Here is a 7,958-nt window from a genome sequence, read left to right on the forward strand (position 1 = left end):
GCGTGTCCTGAAGATAACCGCGGAGAAGCGTGTTTGACTTATTTTGAGATTAGACGCATCCTTTGTTGGCCTGGAGGCGGCGGAGGTGAGGTGGGTAGCAGCTAGGCCATTTCCCCTCATCTCCTCTCCATTTTGTCGGACTAAATTGCTGCCACCATTGGGCGGGACCTATAGATGTTTTTCAAACGCGCCGTTGTAAATTAAATTTTTTTCTACAAAAAGCCTTGTCGATTTCCATCAGGGGGCCCTGCTTATCTTGCTGTTTGAGTAAGGATTCTATCCAAACCGATTACCTGTCAATTTACCCTCTCTCTCTCTCCGTATCGTACCTTGCGATAGGTGGCAACCTGCTTTGAGTTTTGAGTAGTGTGAAACAAGCAAGAATTTCCCACTCTTTAAAAGCCGGGATATTGCTTTTTTAATATTTTTCTTTACATCAATTTCGCATCGTTTTGTTCCTCATCCCGATTCCCCTTCATTTACATTTTAGTCCTTTAGCAGACGCTTTCATCCAAAGCGACTTACAGGTTCTGTACAACAAGTCAGCAGGAGGGGTACGTCTCTGGCAGCTAAGGGTCAGTGGCGTTGACCGTCAAAAAGTGTCGAACTTGAGTGGTACACATATTAGACATATTAGCATGATAGGTAGTAGTAAAAGTATAGTAGAATAGTATAGTAAGGTACATGTTGACAGAGTTAGCTATGGGGCGACAATAATATGTTCATGAGGCATGGTTTCTATCTTTAGCCATTAAACGGCGTGGTTTATTGCAGGTTGGCACCTTGCATGGTTTCCTCCGCCGTCGTCGGTATGAATGGGTAAAATGTGAGGAACAAATTGTAAAGCGCTTTGGATAAAAGCACTATATAAATGCACCATTTACCATTTAGTGATTTGCTAATTCTGCAGTCTGACCACCTGGGTGTGGTTATCCTAGAATCCCTAGATGTATGTAGCCAATTCATGAAAAAGTGTCTTCTCGCGTGTCTCCACGGTGAACGTAGGAGCCAAGAAACTTTAGAAATACTTAATGAATTTAAGGGAGATTTGGTTCAACAACAGCAAAACTATATCAAAACATCCGTTTACAAACTGTATAATCCAAGTCTCCTTTATCCAGTCGTGTGCTCAGTACTTAAACTTTGCTTACGAAAACATTTCCAGTTGAGTGCTGCCTTCAATTGGAGCGTGTGTTTTCTGTGTCCACGGGAATGAGAGCCATATGACCCACTGTTGTGGTATTCATAACGTTGTAAGTGGAAAATCGTTAGCCTCAGTGACTCCTGAGACTTGCATTATACTGCACAAGTTGTGAGAGGTTGTGCATTTATGTTTTGATATAGATAAAATAGAAATGAATGCTTCTAGAAATTCTAACATAAATTAATAAATAAACAAATAAATAAATTGTGAAGAATATTTCTCTAGTCTATTTGTCTGTAGTATTTATCAAAATATGTACACTACTTCATTTAAAGTATTTATTTGATTAACCCTTTCACTACCACACTACCAAAAGGGTTAACCCTTTCACTGTGACAATACAGAAGGTTAACCCTTTCTTTTCCTGGACCCCAGGAAGAATAGCTTTTGTCAAGTGCTGTTGACAGAATCCGGCTATAGGGCGACAATAATGTGGTCAAGAGGCATGGTTTCTATCTTTAGCCTTTAAGCGGCATGGTTTATTCATTCACATGGTATGAGCAGCAGCACATGAGGTCTCCTCTCACTGAGAGGCTGGGGGGAAAGAAGTAGAGTAGGAGGAGACATCTCTATTTATACTCGCTACCTGGTTGTGTCTTGAGTGGCTCCGCCTAGAGCGCCCTCTAGTGGAAACAGTTATATATGCAGTTAGACAGTTACTAACAATCCTACATAGAACCTCTAACTTCAACACTCCCACTTAGGGTTGTATTAGCATACTGGATAACTTCTCCGAAAAACATTTTACAAAGGAAATAATATAATCCAAAACATCAATAGAATATGGCAGTCAATATTTACACATTAAACATGACCTTTGCAAATCTCTTCAATTTCAATTTGGAACAGGTTTCCTCATAGTGTCTGCTACCCTGTCATCCGTTTGGACAATAAATCAGTGTCATTCATTCTTCTCTGATGACAGATCTGATGAGATGATATTTTATATATCGACATGTTTCCATCTATGTCGGCACACTGGGTTCCTAACAATCACAATGGTTCCCTGGTTGCCCTCATAAACAACAGTCTTCATATATACATAGTGTCCATAATTTTTAAATGATGTTGACAAAACGCCCCTCATCTTCAAAAACACAATATTCGGCATAGAGGATACATTCCAATTACCTACTACATATTAAGCAATATATTGATAATCTTATCTCCATCACTTCGAGCAGTTGTTCTAGATAAACACATTGTGCATTGTCATAGCTAGAAACATATACTCGGCTTCACAGGCTGATAGTATCACTGTGGGCTTTAAGCTCTAAACCCTTGCTGCCCTTTCTGAAACACAGCTGTTTGTCTGCTGCACCTCTGGGATAACGAAAAACATGTTTTTGACATAGTTCAATGCTTCTCTGTGGGGTCAGCAAAATACTGTGACAATTTTACTCACTACAAAACATAGGTCAGGGCGAGTACAGGTTGTCTAACAAATTAGGCTACCCACAGCTTTTCTATACATCTCTTACTTCAGTCAAAACAGGATCTTTTCCACATAATTAAATCATTGAGAACATGGTAAGTCATCCACCTTTGTATTTAAACATGGGATCCTGTTATGATACGATACGTGGTGGTAGAACCCAAGGCAGCAGGAAGAATACGCAGGGAGATGAGGCAGGAGTCGATGATCACAATTCAGAGTGTTTACTCAAAAGTACATATGAGTACAACAATAGGCACAGCCGTGCTGACACTGACTATAAACCAAACCTAACCAGAAAACGGACATAACACACGAAATCAAAGATGACAAAAGAAAAACTAATATACACTTACTTTTGGACAGAGCAACACTAATAGGACAAATGTTTGATACTGTACATACAGCACAGGAACAACGATGAATGATACAGACAGCACAGGACCAGGTAACATGAAGGAATGTCTCCACACCCAGGTGAGGGCAAGCCACACATAAATAGCAACCCTAATTACTAATTGCCCCCAGCTGGGGGGAGACACAGCAGAGAGCAAAACAACACACTACCAAATAATCAATACACCAACAACACTACACAGGGAAACCAATTCACACCAGGGTGGGGAAGTTCAACAACAACATACACTGTGACACCCCATTAATCATTCCATTAATTACAGTAAGCAAGTGAGTGATGACATGTATCAACAGTGTCTGAACCAACTGGCTCGTCTGGCCACAAGAGGGAGGTAGAGGAGGTAGTAGACCAATGTTAGGAGGTAGGGGACCAGGTAGGCGACCATTGTCAGGAGGGAGGAAATGTTCACTGTTATATAACCGAACCCTGGGAACGTTACAGGATCCATTTCTGTATTTAAACATGGTAAATCATCCACCTCTGTACTTAAACATGGAATTAAACATAGGATCCATTTCAGTATTTAAACATGTACTCTAATCAGGTATTTAAACCTGGATTCTACTCCTCCCGTATTTAAACCTGGAGTATCATCCTCCTGCATTTAAGCAGTGTAGCCACCCTCCTTCAGTATTTAAACATGGAGTACCCTCCTTCAGCATTTAAGCAAAGCTACGAACCATACTTTGTATTTGTCGTGGCCTTCAATACCCTCCTGGATTGAATACACACATTTCCCTCCCACTGTCTGCCTGCCCTCTGGTAACTTGGTTGAATACACCCATTTCTCTCCCACTGTCTGTCTGCCCTCTGGTAACTTGGCTGGAGCAAAGGTGTGGTTGTCCTCTAGGGACCTCATCTCCTCATCCCTTGCTCTCTCCCATTTACTTGATTCGGGGGACAATGTGACCTCTTTAAAGGTCGGGGGTACCCCACTGACTACCCTGTAGCAGTAATCAATGGTGGTAAGTGCACCCTCGTCACTCCCTTTTCTGGCATAATCTGTCAGATACTTTGGGGGTTTGTGTTCCCTTGAGGGATACCTCCCACTGCTTGGGGCACTTGACATCACCCTAGGGTGCTCCTCGTCATCGCCCTCCGGGGGTGGCTGACTGTCTGCCTGCACGACCGTGCTAAGTACACTGGGCTGATGTGTCTCTGTTTCTACACACCTTACTCTGGAGTCCAGCTCTGGCTCCTCTGTCTGTGTCTCGCTCTCACATGTTGTCTTTGTGACAAACTTGACTAGCATGTGTTTCTGCACTCTCCCTTTACCGGGATGATAAACTAGGAAAGCGGGACTTCCCTTGTCGTGCCCTACAAAGAGACCTTTTACACATCTGGACTCGGGCTTTCCCCTGTCCTGCAGGTAGGCATAACACACTGATCCAAATCGGTGCATTCTGGCTAGATTACACTTCTTTCCTGTCAGTTCTGTATACGGGGTGGTGCCCGAGTGCTTATTAAAGCACCTGTTTCTGGTGTAATCGGCTTCTTGTACCGCATAATGCCATAGGCTCTTAGGTAAGTAACTGTCTACTAGCTTACACCTAGCCATTTCGAAAAGGGTGCGCCATTTCCTCTCTGTCACTCCGTTCTGGTGTGGGGGATATAGACGTGACGTCTCGTGTCTTATCTTGTACCTTCTCAACAGTGATTGGAACTCTCTGTTTGTGAACTCGGTTTCGTTGTCAGACCTCAAGCATCCTACGTTACCATAAGGGGCTACGTCTGCCAGGAATTTCTCCGTGGCCTGGAGTGTGTCACTCTTTGCTTTGAGAAAGTAAACAAACACTGCTCCTGTGCACACATCTGTAAAATACTGTACATATCTGTAGCCTCCTATGGACTCGTTGCTTACTGGACCGGCTAGATCCGTGTTAACTAATGCAAGTGGTACCTTTACTTTTTCTGTGGGATTTCTGTTTCTCGGTTGAGTAAACTTCCCCGTTTTGCACACTGCACAATTTTTGTCAGGTCTACGCTTTTCACCTTCAATGTGCATGCCTTCTGTCACTGCTTGCAGTTTCAGTAAATCCTCGTAATTACAATGACCCATAATCTCGTGCCATGTCTGAATATCGTGACTGGCCGTCACGCTACACATATCATTATTATCATTACACTTGTCGTTGCCATTACACTCCGTTTGCAGATAATATATTCTCTGGTACATCTTTATGTCAAACCGTGTACCGTCAGGTTCTACAAGAACATTTTTACCTTTATCGAAGAATACCTTGGCACCGCTTACAGTAGCAGCTATTACAGAGAATAGTCCTTGTGGGAACGATGGTAAGTAGAGAGCGTTCTTTAATGTCACCGTACGCCGCCCCCCCCCCCACTGTCCGTGAGGCATACCTGTGTGTCTCCTCTCTCGTATGTGCGCTTCCCGTCTGCCAGCTCCATGCTGTGCCTCTCCGGGTGGAAAGTGTTGTCAAAGTTCTTGAACCGACTCCTGTCGTTGATGACATGGGACGACACACCTGTGTCCACGATCAGTCCCCTCCTCTGGGCCCGCTGCAGCTGTGCCGGCCTGGCGATGCACGCTGTCCGCGCCCCGAAAGCGAAGTCTTCTTGTCCCGTTATTATCCGGGCGTCGTCTCGATCCGTCTCACGTCGACCGTCGCTGCCATCTTGTCCATAGCCGTCATCTTGTCCGTGGCCGCCGTCTCGTCCATGGCCGCCGTCTCGTCCATGGCCGCCGTCTCGTCCATGGCCGTCATCTTGTCCATGCGCGTATCGCGCGCTCTGGTCGTGTTTCTTGATGCACGCTCTGTCTGTGTGCCCTGTGGATTTGCAGAAGCTACACCAGACAGTCTTTGTGCAGTCGCCTCTCCGATGGCCTTTCTCTCCGCATCGCCAACACGGCAGTTCCGCCCTGGTCCTGGTCCTCTCCCTTGGCGTAGCTCGGGCCTTTAGCACCCTCTCTCCCGCCTCTGCGGCGGCTGGGTGGGTATCTTCTGAGGCCTCGAAGTTTCTTAACTTGGCCTTGAACTGTCTCAGCATCATGTCCGCTGAACCGTGTGTTACCAGGAGTGTGAACGGTTTGTACAGCTCCGGTAGTCCTCTCATCATCATCGCCATCATTAGCCCATTGCTTGGTGCTTCTCCTGCACTACTCAATGGGGTCGTGATCTGCTCCGCTCTGTTGACATATTCGGTCACAGTCTCGGTGTGCCTTTCTTCAGGGCCGTTAGTGCTATGTAGAGGGCCACGACTCGGGGTTTTCCTCGCCCGATGTAATGCTCTCTCAACACCTCCAGGCTTTCTCTGCCTTTGTCTTTAGTGTCGCGGAATATCAGCCCCAAGCTGGTGTCGTCGAGCAGTGGCGCTAACTCACAGTACGCGTCTGCGTTGCGCTGGTCGTCCAAAGCTTGCTCTTCCGCCGTCAGATCTCCCGTGGGGGCTGTCAAGATCATCTCCTTCAGTCCCGCACCGTGCATCCAGCATAGCATGCGCTCTTCCCAGAGCTCGTAGTCCTCTGCTTTTCCATTGAATGAGGGCCATTTGCTCCTTCCCTTGGTCGCCATCCTCTTGGTTGATGGTAGGCGTAGCTTTAGCTCTTGTTGGCCTAGCGTCTAGCCACGCGGTGCTCCCGGCGCTAACCTAGCCTATACTTTTGCTAAGCTTTCTACCCTTATTATTTCGCCCCGGCGTGATCTGGGCCCATAACCTGTTGACAGAATCCGGCTATAGGGCGACAATAATGTGGTCAAGAGGCATGGTTTCTATCTTTAGCCTTTAAGCGGTGTGGTTTATTCATTCACATGGTATGAGCAGCAGCACATGAGGTCTCCTCTCACTGAGAGGCTGGGGGGAAAGAGGTAGAGTAGGAGGAGACATCTCTATTTATACTCGCCACCTGGTAGTGTCTTGAGTGGCTCCGCCTAGGTTCCTCCGGTGGTTATAACAAGTTTGTCCTCCCTGCTTAGCCTTATTTTTTAACCCATTAATATGGATTCTGTCTTGTTGCCTAGATGCAGTGACAACCTATTGTCTGTTAGCCAGTTCTTTATACTATCAATGGTGGTCACTACATTAAATCTATAACTATAACTGTCCTTGTTGGTCATCATTTCCACTGTTATGCACCTGGCTGACTGGAACGTTACCTTTTTTTGGGTGAGGGTCTGTTTCTTTTCCGAGCAGACACGAGAGCCCGGATGGGATCTGGATTTTCCAGAGTTGGCTTCCCATCTCTGAAGTGCTTTGGGGTGAAAAGACAGTTAGCAAAAGTTAGCTAAAAACACCAGCTAACTAGCGAGGACGAAAAGTCAGAAAGCAAACAAGTCGGCAGCTAACGTTAGCTAGCTGGGCTGGATATACGCTAGCTAGTTGGCAGTCAAAGTCAAACGTTAGCAAACTAATAGTTTGGTCTACGTTTCTAATACATGCCGTCAAATATTATGTCTTTATGAATTTACCTTACCTTTGAGCAAACATAAGTGTCCTTGGAAATGGTCTTCACATTCAGTTGTGTATGTGGTCAACGACACAGCATAATCCACCGCTTGCATTTCTCGAGTTTTCTTTTGGGCTTCGGAAAAGGTACAAAATATACTCCTCCATCCAGTATTTCAGGGTACCTGGTGTCCGAATTACAGGTACCCCACGCACAGCGTTTCACCATCAGATATTAGGTAGATAATAACATAGAAACTGAACTCTTCACAGTGGTTTCGATCACAGACGTTTGGTTTGATGCGCCCCACAAATGGCTTTTCTGTTGTTGTCCGACTTTTCTGCCAGCAAGGATTTTCGCTGTGATATGATTGGAGAAATTCTATTTGGGGTGTGGTTTAGAGACAGGTCTATTGCTGAAACGGCTACAGTTTTACAGTTCTGTGAACCAGGAAGTGCAGCAGCAGCTAATTTTCATTTAAAGAGACAGGAGCCTG

Source organism: Notolepis coatsorum, assembly GCF_963971535.1.
Source record: "Notolepis coatsorum genome assembly, chromosome: 19".
NCBI classification, from domain to species: domain Eukaryota; kingdom Metazoa; phylum Chordata; class Actinopteri; order Aulopiformes; family Paralepididae; genus Notolepis; species Notolepis coatsorum.